Consider the following 12,755-nt stretch of genomic DNA (forward strand, 5'->3'; position numbering starts at 1 on the left):
AAGGAATAAGTTCCTTTTTTATGGCGTGCGTCCAGAACTCCAAACCGGTTGTTACACATGCATGTTGAGTTGTGAATCTATCAGGTACTATGGCTATGTTTGGCAATATTTTTCTACTACTTTTTTTCGAAAACAGAAGATAATATATATATAAAAGAAGATAATCTGAGAACATCCTTCTCAGAAATAGGAAATACAAGATAACAGGCTTAAAAGAGACAAAGTCAAGAAAGATCAGAAAAGAAAACTGTTCCGGTCAAGAACATAGAATCAAGGCATGGTGCCTAGAGTGTGTGGAGTGTGATCAGAAATCTTTGAGAGATGAACTCCTAACTGTCTAGAGAGAGAAAATATAACTGAATTTAAATGTGATTATTGCCAAATGAGCTAAGAGTCCCTTACAATTGGTAACCGTCCCCTATTTATAGATTTGGGGTTGGGCCTTCGTGCCTTTAATCTGTCTAAATGGGCCGATTGGGCCTTGGGGAGAGCGGCCCAAGGTCCAAGCATGTTCCGCGCCTAAGGCTGAGTCTCCTGGGCGAGGGACCCTGTGGTCTCGCCCAGTCCACATGTCCACAAGACACCGAGCTCGAAGCATGAGAGCTAAGTGTGTCTTTAAACAGAAGAAACCAAGGCGAGGACTATGAAGGACTAAACAATGATAAAACCTAAAGTTTTTAACAAAATGAAAAAAAAACAATTGCCAACATGGCTGGGAGAATAAAGTCAAAAATCTTTGTGTTCTTAACTTTTCACTGCACCACCCTTTTCCTAGGCAACCTGAGTCCACAAGAAGTCCCAGGGCGATGGCACTTGACCTCCTCGCCTTGTCAGTACTGCGCACGTGCCCTAACTCATGACACTTTGACAAGTGTCGTGCGTTCGCCACGCGTTGCGCCCTGAAGTAGTTTTTAAGTCAGCAAATCCCCCGAATCTCGACTGCCACTTTTGAAATGTCTTTTCGTTTCCCAGTGAACCCTGTCAAACCGAATTTCAACCAATAAGCTTCAGTTACGGTACCTTCCATTTAATGCGTTATGTCAAACCCTGACATTTTTTGAATTTAAACCAATCAACGTCAACGGTTACAACTTTTCGCCTAACACGCTGCCTTTGCTTTTTCAGGATTAATGCCACGTTTCCCAAATAATCATTCCACCTTTGTCATGATGGACACGATTTCCGAACCGACTCTTAATTCCCACTTTAAAACTTTCTTTCTTCTCCACTTTCGCCATTCTTGAACATCCGGCGATAATCCAAAAGTCATCGACTCAACATTTCCTGTGAGCCTTCTCCCTTCATTCTCAGAAATGACTCCCAAGCGCCATACCCATAGGTCCTCCTAATCCCGAAGTGCTGCCTCTGCGCCCCCCACTCCTGCCTCGGCGGCTACACCTCCTGCCGGGGGAACTCCCCTTAACGAAGATGAGAAAGATGCCTTTTGGCAACAAATTTTCATCAATCTTCCCCAGCCCACAGTCGTAGAGCCTAAGCATGCGGCCATTTGTCAAACCTCTGAGCTGTCTACTGACGAGTCCATCGCCGAGTCAATTCGTAAAGCCGGAGGGCTCTGCCGTGAGAAGTCTTTGGAGGATGCCCTCATCATCGGCCCAGGCTTGGACATTCGTCGCCCCTGGAGGTGTCGTGATCTTGAACAAAAGGCTAAACGACCACATTTCTTCTATGTTTATGAATATTTCTACCTTGAGTTAGGAATCAAATTACCCTTTTCCCCGTTCCTCTGCCAAGTCATGAGGGAAATCAACGTGGCCCCTTGCCAACTCCATCAGAATGCTTGGGCCTTCATCCGTTGCTTCGAGATCCTCTGCGAAGCTATCGGCCTCGAAGCAAAAGCCTCACACTTTTTCTACTTTTATGGGGTAGACCCAAAATGCCTGAAGACGGAAACTCCCGGATGGATTTCCTTGAAATCCCGCTCAGGTCGGCAGCGCTTTTACCTTTATAAGAGTAATGTTAAGAAGGGCCCCGAGCGACGCTATTTCCGTGTGATCGTTCATCCCTCTTACCCTGAAGCCTTCACCCGACCAGATGGATTCGTTCTGTTTCCCCTTTACTGGACGAAGAGTCCTTGTGATGTTCCCCCGCCAACTGACTCGTCGCTGAGCAGCGAGGACAAAGCCACCATCGGCCTTTTCGCCGGACTTCCCATCTTTGAGTGCTCCCAACTGTTGGAGGTTGTCCGCAGCGGCTCCCTCTGCTCTTTCTTGGAGGGGTACAATTTCACCGAAGCCTCGCTGCAACGCGCTTTGGCCGCTGATTCTCCCAAATTTCCTCCCACCTTTAACACCGAGGGAGTGAAACAGAAACGCCCCACGGCTAGATCAGACGCCGAAATCGCTGCCCCTCCTGCAAAGAGAGTCAGGGGGTCTTCCTCCATTACCATCATCCCCTCCACTGAGGTGGCTAAGGCCGTCCCCTCTCCAAAAGGGCCCGAACCTACGCCGGAGGATACCGTCCAACCTTCACCCTTAAGAGAAATCCAAAAATCCAAAAGGGGCGCCCCTGGTATCGATGCTCCCTCTTCTCATAAAGAGAGAAAAAAGAAGAAAAAGGTGAAAAGATCCAAGACTGGCGACGCTGCTGCTTTCCCTCAAGCTTTGGGGGGTGAGGAAAATGCTTTTTCGGGCGACGCTGAACCCTCACCCTGCCCTAGAGGAATTTCTACCGGCGAGCCAAATATGGAGGGGGTCCCTTCGGCGGTTCTCTTTGATGACCCTATTTTAGTAGTGTTTTCAGGGTCATTTCTTTGGTTGTTTTGAGTCTTTTTGTTGAGTCTCATGTAGTGTTTCATGCATTCTCATGCATTTTTATTCTTTTCTTTAGTTTTTATTTCGTTTTGGTAATTTAGTAGATTTATAGGTAGTTTTCTTGCATTTTAAGTAAAGTTTAGGACTTGCATGGTTTTGTTGTGTTTTATGAAGGACTTCTTGTGCTAATGAGCTCTTGGAGCTTCTAGAATCTTCCTTGTCTTGTTGGTTAGGTTTGGAGAGCAGAAACTGAAGGAGAAAGAAGGCCAAGAAGCATGGAATTGATGAAGAACTTAAAGAGAATTGAAAAGAGGAGTTTCAGAAGCCAAAAAGTCATTTCCAGGCGAGCTTGAGCGCCTAGGCGCTGGGAATGGGCGCCTAGGCGCCAATAGGGTCAGAGAGCATGTTTTTCAACATGCAATTGGCGCTCAGGCGCTCTGAATTAGCGCCTGAGCGCCCAGTTTCGTTCATTTTTCCTATAAATAAGGCTTAGGCCAATTTCTTTGATACATTTGGACATTTTACTCATTTTTGATCAAGTTTGAGAGCTGAGGAGAACTTTGGGGCCAAGGGAGGCTTCCAACTTGTATTTCTTCTCAGGTTTTCTTTACATTTCCTTTATGAATTCACTAGCCATGAGTGGCTAGTTTACTTTTGCTTTGGGTTAAGAGATTCTATGAAATTTAGTTTGTTAATTCCTATCTCTATGCATGAGTCTTGATTTAATCTTGTATTTCAATTCCTTATTGCATGCCTAGCTTTGGTGCACCTTTGCTATAGGCTAGATTATAATTGAATGGAAATTTGTTATGATTTAGGGACATGAATTGGAATAGATCCTTCTATACTTGCTTCTAGGAATAGAGTGAGGGTAGGGTTTTGTTGGCCTGAACATACATGCTTTTTTACCTCTTATGAATGTTTAAGTACACAAGGAATTGGGCTTATCTTTCAGTTTGAGAGAATTACTTTTGTGAGGAATCAACTAGTAAGTACATAGGCTATAACAACAAGAGATAGATCAAGATATCACATGCATAGGATAGGTGGACTAAAATGGATTAGATGATCAAAAACCCAAGGCAATTCTCCATCATTGTTATTTACATCATTTTCAACATTGCTCTTTTGCAAAACGTTTGTCACAATCAACCAAAACCAATTTCTGAATTTTACTGCTTTAAGAACTTGCAAACTTTAGACTTAAATCAACAATTCTCACTCACAAGTCCTGTGGTTCGATATTTTAAAACCCGGAGGTATTCGTACACTTGCGAATTGACCAACAAGTTTTTGGCGCCGTTGCCGGGGATTGTTTGTGGTTTTCGGTTTAAGTTAAAGAGTTTGTTTGATTGTTTTACTAGGCATTGCATTGAATAGGTGTTACTAACCTTTTCTCTGTTTTTGTGATTTCAGTTTATGCACAGTAGGCTTGGCACGGATCCATTGCTGTTTGATCCGGAGCCTGAACGTACTCTTCGCCGTCGTCGAGCCCAACAAAGGCTTGGAGCCATGGCTGCTCAAATGACGGAAGAGGAGATGCAAGCCCACATTGAAGAAAGAGTGAATGAGGCTCTTGCTCAAAGACTTCAGGAGCAAGAATTGGAGAATGCCAATCGTTCTCTCAGAGACCTCACCTCGGCTGCCATGAGCTACGATTATCCGGGTAGCATAGTTTCCCCCGATGGCACGGGAAATTTTGAGCTGAGGCCGGCATTCATTAACTTGGTGAGCCAAAGTATGGTGGAGGTGCTCTTGAAGATCCTCATGCACACATGGAGCGGTTTATCCGCAATTGCAACACCTACAGAGTTCAGAATGTTTCAGCGGACACCATCCGCTTGAGTTTATTCCCTTTTTCATTGAGGGATACTGCTGAAGAGTGGTTGAATTCACAGCCCCAAGGTAGCATTACATCTTGGGAAGACTTGGCTGAGAAGTTCACCACAAGGTTTGTTCCGAGAGCCCTCTTGAGAAAGCTCAAGAATGACATCATGACTTTTACTCAATCCACCGATGAGAATCTCTATGAAGCTTGGGAGAGGTTCAAGAAGCTCTTGAGGAGGTGTCCTCAATATAACCTTACTCAAGCTGAGCAAGTAGCAAAGTTCTATGATGGTCTCCAATATTCTTCGAGGTTTGGTTTGGATGCGGCTTCAAGTGGAGAGTTCGATGCCTTACTTCCACAAGTGGGGTATGAGTTGATTGAAAAGATGGCTATAAGAGCCATGAACTCTAGTAATGATCGCCAAGCCCGAAGAGGAGTCCTTGAGGTTGAAGCTTATGATCAACTTATGGCCTCCAACAAGCAACTCTCCAAGCAAATGAATGAGATTCAAAATCAAATGAAGACTACCAAGATTGGTGGTCGAGTTGCCAAGGTGGAGTGTGTGACTTGTGGAGGGCCACATGACAGCGAAGAATGCACAGAGACTAGACCGGAGGAGGAAGTGAAGGCTATGGGTCAAGCTCGGAATGACCCATTTTCAAATACTTACAATCCAGGATGGAGGAATCACCCTAATTTTTCTTGGAGGCAAGGTAATAATGGGCAAGGAAATGGCTTTCAAAGACAATTTCCTAGCCAAGGATTTCAAGGCCAAAGCTCAAGACAACCTCAAGAGCGAGGAGAAGGTGAAGGTAGTGGTTCCAAGAAGAGCTTAGAAGAGTTGGTGGAAACTTTCATCAACCGGACGGAGAACAATTACAAGAATCAAGAGGCGGCTATCAAGAATCTTGAGAATCAATTTGGCCAGCTAGCCAAGCAAATAGCCGAGAGACCTCAAGGTAAATTTCCTTCCGACACTATCCCCAATCATAAGCAAGAAAATGCCTCTGTTGTAGCCACTAGAAGTGGGAGAGTGATGAGTGAATTGAAGAAGAAAACAGAGGGAGAAAAGAGAGAGGAGATAGTGGGAGGAGAAGTAGTTGTGCCTATTAAGGTGGGAGAGGAAGTTGATCTTACTCCTGAAACTAGCAAGGTTCCGTTTCCTAAAGCATTGGCTAAGAAGAGCTTAGATAAAAAGTTTTCAAAATTTGTTGATGTTTTCAAAAAGCTCCACATTAGTATTCCTTTTGCCGATGCTTTGGAACAAATGCCTATATATGCTAAGTTTATGAAGGATATTCTGCATAAGAGAAGAAGGTTGAAGGGAGTAGATGAGACGGTGTTGATGACGGAGGAATGTAGTGCCATTTTGCAGCGGAAGATTCCAAAGAAAAGAAGGGACCCCAGAAGTTTCACTATTCCGGTAGAAATTGAAGGCATGGCGGATGTGGAAGCCTTGTGTGATCTTGGAGCGAGCATCAATTTGATGCCGCTCACCATGTTTGAAAGGCTTAACCTAGGAGAGGTTACTCCAACCATGCTCTCCTTGCAAATGGCGGATCGATCCCGCAAGACTCCATATGGGATTGTGGAGGATGTAATGGTGCGGGTGGACAAGTATGTGTTCCCCGTGGATTTTGTTGTGCTTGATATGGAGGAGGATGAGAAGATTCCTCTCATTCTTGGTCGACCTTTCTTAGCTACTGGTAGAGCTAAGATTGACGTTGACAAGGGTCACCTCATTCTCCGTGTTGGTAAGGAAAAGGTACGGTTTTCTGTTTTTAATCCTATGATTGAGACTAACCATGACAATGACTTTGTCTGTGATGTGATTAGAAGCAGGTCAAAGGTTTCAGAAGAGACCCCCAAAGTTAATGCCCAAATTGATGAGTTCCATCCGGCTCTCATCAAGCTTGTTAATGGTAACAAGTATGGGGGGTCCAAGTACGAGAACTTACATGCTCATATGGTGAAGTTTACCCAAGCTAGAACCCTTGCTAAGATTGAGGGTGTTTCAAGTGATGAAGTGAAGATTAAGCTCTTCCCTCATTCTTTGACGAGGGAGGCTAGAGCTTGGTTTGATGAGCAAGAGGACATTGCCTCATGGGAGGATTTACTCCAGAGGTTTTGTGCAAGGTTTCTTCCTTGCACTTGTGGTAAGTTAATCAATGGAAAGGAATTTCCTTCCTAATTCCATCGGAAGGAGAGTCCACCTAGGACTATAACCTAGGGCTAAATGGGAGACAACCCATTCTTTTTTTTTATTATTTCCTTTCTTTTAATTTTGTAGTATTTTAGGTGTTTAATTTCAAAAAAAAAAAGAAAAAAGTGAAAATTTTTGTGCAAAAACTGGGTTGAGCGCCTAGGTGCCAATTCATGGGCGCCTAGGCGCCAATTAGTGGCAGAGGCACTGCCTCTTGCACTGGGGTGAGCGCCTGAGCGTTCCCCTCGAGCGCTCGAGCGCTCCTGTTCGTATTTTTGCTTACATTTTGGGTTTTAAAACCCCAACCTTTCATTTTTCCCACTCTTAACTCTCATTCTCCCATAAAAAACGCACCCCACTCTCTCCATACCCCATTTCCACTTCTCATTTCTCACTTGCACACACATCAGCTCTTCCTTTTGCTTCAAAGTTCTGCATTGCATCAAGTCTATTCCACTTGCACCCACTCACTCTCAAGTCAAGGTAAGTTCCATTTTCCACTTCCCTTCATCATAGTCATGAGTTTTGCAATGCATGCTTCTTTTGGGTAAGGGTGAGTGAATTTGTGCTAGTGCAAGTTGGGTTTGGGTTGTGTTTGTTCTTTATTGGGTTGATGTTGTGCTTAATTAGGAAAGGGTTGTGAGTTTGTGAGGAATGGGTAGTTAGGATTTTGTGGATTAGTTTAGTTTAGCTTTTGCTTATTAGGTGTTTGATAGAAAGCCTCAATGGGTTCTCTTAGTCGATTCTTGGCAAGGGCTTGTGGTAGTCTTTCTTTCTTTGCCAAAATCACTAAGAAACTTGTTGGGTGCTCTTAGGTTGTTCTATTTTTGTTTTTGTACAAAGTTTCTCCTCTCATTTCTTTTTGAACTAACATTTCTAACGTTTGTGGCTTGTGTATGGGCTAACAACTTTGCAGATGCCTGTGAAAAGAGCAAGAACCAACGCAAGAGCTGCAGCTTCTTCCTCCACCTCCCGGAGTTTTGATCGCTCCCGCTTCCTATCAGCGATTAAGGAGGAGTTTTACCGAGCTTACCTAGCACACAAGGAGTGTGTGAAGGAGCGGGGAGTTTTGTATCGGGAGGGAAGGAGAGACCTCTTGGGCATGCAAGAAGCCATGGAGATTAGGAGGTGGAAGAATTGGGTCAACCCCATTCCGTTTGCTTGTGAAGTCATGGTTAGGGAGTTCTACGCGAACACCTACTGTGAATATCAAGAGGACAGGTCCAGGCCACCGGTGAATTCATCTTGGTTCAGGGGAGATGTGATTGACTACAATCCAGCAGTCATTCGCAGGCATCTTGGTCTCCTCACGGAGGACCAAGAGAAGGAGCTTTTCCCCGAGCAGGCCACTTATCATGAGCTCTTAAAGGAGAGGTCACCGGAGATTTTGGAAGACATGAAGGCAGTGATTGTTAGGCCTGGGCGGAACTGGGAAGCCGTTGAAGATGAAATCATTTTTGTGAGAAGGAAGGATATGACACCGCTGGCTAGAGTTTGGGCTGAATTTTTGCAGGATTCCCTCATTCCTAGCTCTAACAAGTCTGAAGTTAGAGAGGTTACATTGGTTGCTATCTATTGCATTGTGAGAGGTCATCCTATGGACATGGCCACCATCATTGCTGGTCGGATTTATTCCCTCTACAACAGGAGTAAAGACAAGCATCGGCCCATCTTTCCTCACTTGATTTGCTCTTTGATTCATGCGGTGAGGGACAGAGCTAGGAGGCCAGTCCATGTTATTGAGAAGAGGTTGCCTGTGGCACCTCTGCTCAGTAAGGAGAGGATCGCTCAACTTTATAAGGAATGGACAGCAAGGATGCCTCAAGAGGATGAGGAGGAAGAGGATCCTGAGGAGCCAGCGGAGGAAGAAGAAGAAGAGGAAGAGGAAGAAGAAGAGGAGGAAGAAGAAAATGTTGAGGTGGTGAATGAGGTGGTTACTCCACCACGTGCTGATCCTTCTCCTGCTTGGATGGAGGCCGCTTTCGGGCGGATGTTTTTGAGGCAGGATCGCCTACACAGGGATCTTGATCTCCATTGGAGGGGAGGTAGCACGTCAGACCCCAAGTATAATGGGCCCTTGGATTTTAATACCTTGGAGCAGGGGATGATAGACTTGAGCTTGATGCATGATGCCGGTGTTCATCCGGATTATGACGATGGAAGGGGTGACCATGACCCCATGGAGTGACTATGTTGAGGTATCTCTACTCTTAGTCTAGGTCATGCATTTTTAGCATATTTTCAATTTGTAGATTTTGTTTTCTTTTGATCATGCATTGTTTTAGCTGGTTTTGTTTTTATTTTTGGGTCTTTACTTCCCTATACTCACATGCTTTTAGCTATAGATTTGCTTCCCTACTTGTGCCGTTTTTTGAAAATGCTTTTGTGAATACTTGTTGTTGTTTTCGGGGATGAGTGATTGCATGTTGGGGAAGAGAGGAGGAGACTTCGGTCTTCCGAGTGTCTCTTGAGAAAGGAGTCGGTGTGAGTCCATTGAGGGTCTATCTTTGACCCTTTACCATAAAAATTCCCTGGAGGATCCTGACTCACTTGCAATTCTTGGTTCTGCATTAATTTCACTCATAGCATGCTGAGTGATTTCTGTTTTATTCTTGAGACTTATAGGATTTCTTGAGATTCTGAGTTTGTGGTTGAACATTACCTTTAGTTGCCCTATTTGAGCTTAAGTGGAGAATCTTTTTGTAGCCAAAAGTTGGGATGGATGTTTGGTTGGAATATTAGGGGAGTGATGGTCCTTGTTGTGTTTTATGGAGCTGGAAAAATGAGAAATAGTCTCTTGCCCCACAAAGAAAAAAAACAGTAAAAAAAAAAAGAGAAAGAAAAAAGAACTCCTAAATAAAAGTTGGAGTTGGAAAAAGAAAAGAAGAGTTTGGAAAGGGGGTGCAAGAGACTTGTGTAAAAAGAAAAGGGTGTTGTAAGCTCCGGGATTTTTAGCAGAGGACCACACTCAATGTGCTTGAAAGCCTAGTTTTTCTTTTAGGGACCAACCACCATCATGTTTTACCTAGCCAATGTTTCAACCCTTATGGAAGTCTCTTTGAATATTTGCATGTTTGATCTTTGTTGCTATTGAGTGAATGACATTCAGGACCTATGAACTTGCTTGTGTGCTCAGTGCACTAAATGAACATCTCATCCTAGGATTTGTAGATCTAAATGCTTCTCATGAACGAACTCTACACTCTTCTCTTTTCAAAAGATGCATGAAGTAGGTTGTTGGGTCTTTCTCTTGGAACTAGTTGTGATTACTTTGTCCCCCTGTTTTTGTGAAGTATTCCTTGTTGAGAGCACTTGTGTGGGAGCATTTCTTGCGCTTGAGGGCAAGCGAGTGTTTTTTTACGCTCGAGGGCGAGCTGTCGTTGAGTATAGTGGTGTGATGACCCTATTTTAGTAGTGTTTTTAGGGTCATTTCTTTGGTTGTTTTGAGTCTTTTTGTTGAGTCTCATGTAGTGTTTCATGCATTCTCATGCATTTTTATTCTTTTCTTTAGTTTTTATTTCGTTTTGGTAATTTAGTAGATTTATAGGTAGTTTTCTTGCATTTTAAGTAAAGTTTAGGACTTGCATGGTTTTGTTGTGTTTTATGAAGGACTTCTTGTGCTAATGAGCTCTTGGAGCTTCTAGAATCTTCCTTGTCTTGTTGGTTAGGTTTGGAGAGCAGAAACTGAAGGAGAAAGAAGGCCAAGAAGCATGGAATTGATGAAGAACTTAAAGAGAATTGAAAAGAGGAGTTTCAGAAGCCAAAAAGTCATTTTCAGGCGAGCTTGAGCGCCTAGGCGCTGGGAATGGGCGCCTAGGCGCCAATAGGGTCAGAGAGCATGTTTTTCAACATGCAATTGGCGCTCAGGCGCTCTGAATTAGCGCCTGAGCGCCCAGTTTCGTTCATTTTTCCTATAAATAAGGCTTAGGCCAATTTCTTCGATACATTTGGACATTTTACTCATTTTTGATCAAGTTTGAGAGCTGAGGAGAACTTTGGGGCCAAGGGAGGCTTCCAACTTGTATTTCTTCTCAGGTTTTCTTTACATTTCCTTTATGAATTCACTAGCCATGAGTGGCTAGTTTACTTCTGCTTTGGGTTAAGAGATTCTATGAAATTTTAGTTTGTTAATTCCTATCTCTATGCATGAGTCTTGATTTAATCTCGTATTTCAATTCCTTATTGCATGCCTAGCTTTGGTGCACCTTTGCTATAGGCTAGATTATAATTGAATGGAAATTTGTTATGATTTAGGGACATGAATTGGAATAGATCCTTCTATACTTGCTTCTAGGAATAGAGTGAGGGTAGGGTTTTGTTGGCCTGAACATACATGCTTTTTTACCTCTTATGAATGTTTAAGTACACAAGGAATTGGGCTTATCTTTCAGTTTGAGAGAATTACTTTTGTGAGGAATCAACTAGTAAGTACATAGGCTATAACAACAAGAGATAGATCAAGATATCACATGCATAGGATAGGTGGACTAAAATGGATTAGATGATCAAAAACCCAAGGCAATTCTCCATCATTGTTATTTACATCATTTTCAACATTGCTCTTTTGCAAAACGTTTGTCACAATCAACCAAAACCAATTTTTGAATTTTACTGCTTTAAGAACTTGCAAACTTTAGACTTAAATCAACAATTCTCACTCACAATCCCTATGGTTCGATATTTTAAAACCCGGAGGTATTCGTACACTTGCGAATTGACCAACACTCTTCCCTGATCGCCTGTCTCCTCAAGTCGAGGCGACCCTAGATGAAACCTTGCTTGCCCGCCTGGTAGACCCACAGGGTGAAGACCTTGCTCCTCGCACCCCGCCATCTCCCTGCCAAACCTCTTTCAAGGCCAATCTCACTTCCACTGGTGATCAAGCAAGCTCCATTCCAAACCAGCGGACTTCTCCTATTGATTTCGTCCTTTCTGACAATTTCTTTGGGAGCGCGAGAGTGGCTGAGATTCCCGACCTTGATCAGGCCGCGCAGGAAGCTCTGTTCAACCTTCTACGCGCAGGGTGTCTCTTCGCCCAACTGTCTCAAGGATCAGCTTCTTCTCTAAAGATGGAGAGACTCCAGCAGGAGGTTGAAGGCTACCAGGCAGCAGCGCAGGAAGCGCACCGCAAGTATGACGAGATGCTGTCCCAAATAGTGGCTCAAACCAACAAGAAAGCAAACTTATGCATAGAGTTGAACCGCCATGAGGAAGACTTATCAGCTTGTAAGGATAGGATGGAAGATTTGGAGCTGGATTGGTTTGAACTACGACGAGAAGTGAACGCAAAGATAGAGTCGATCAACGCCGGCAGGGCCACTTGCATCCTTAAGGATCGGGAAATTGCGTCTCTCCTCTGTGAACTGGGGGAAACGAATGAGTCTCTCGCCGACGTGAGGTTGCAGCTCGAGGAAAAGAAACGGGCCCTCGCCGAGAGGGACTCGCAAATCAAGACTTCTCAGGCTAGGTCCGTGGCTGGCGCTGTTGTTGAAATTTTGGAGGAGCGAGGTCGTGGTTTCTTCCCTGCCAAAGCTCAAGTTCAACATCTCTACAAAGGAATCAACCTTGATGGCATGGGAGCTTTTAAGAAAGTTACTCCTCACGGGTTTGTTGGTCGAGATGATCCCCCAGGCTATTCCGCCGAGCACTTTGCTGAAATTGAGGAAGAAAAGATGAGGGAGAAAAGTTAATGAAACACAGTTATATTCGTACTAATTGTATGTACTTTGCTTTCTTGGGAATTGAATTGTATCTTTGTATTCATTTAACTTGTTTCGTGCATGGTTTTATTCTCGAGTTTTTCGTCGTCGTTTTAGGCTCTGCCTTAAATTCCATTGCTTCGTGTTCTCCGTTCGCCTTTTAGGCTTAGCTTTTCCTTTTGCTCATTCGTGTAGCGATTTTGAAGGTGTGCCAAAGAAACTAGGACTTTTGCTCAGCTTTTGAACCGAGGCTT

The 12,755-nt window shown here is 43.9% G+C and overlaps 1 non-coding gene across 1 annotated transcript; it reads right to left on the reverse strand.

Moving 5' to 3' along the window:
* Positions 1-4,747: 4,747 nt before the first annotated feature.
* Positions 4,748-4,854, reverse strand: LOC130741577 (small nucleolar RNA R71). Its single transcript, XR_009020468.1, has one exon. It is a non-coding gene; the product is annotated as a small nucleolar RNA R71 (small nucleolar RNA).
* Between the last annotated feature and the right edge of the window lie 7,901 nt (positions 4,855-12,755).

This window comes from Lotus japonicus, chromosome 2 (genome assembly GCF_012489685.1).
Source record: "Lotus japonicus ecotype B-129 chromosome 2, LjGifu_v1.2".
In the NCBI taxonomy this organism is placed as follows: Eukaryota; Viridiplantae; Streptophyta; class Magnoliopsida; order Fabales; family Fabaceae; genus Lotus; species Lotus japonicus.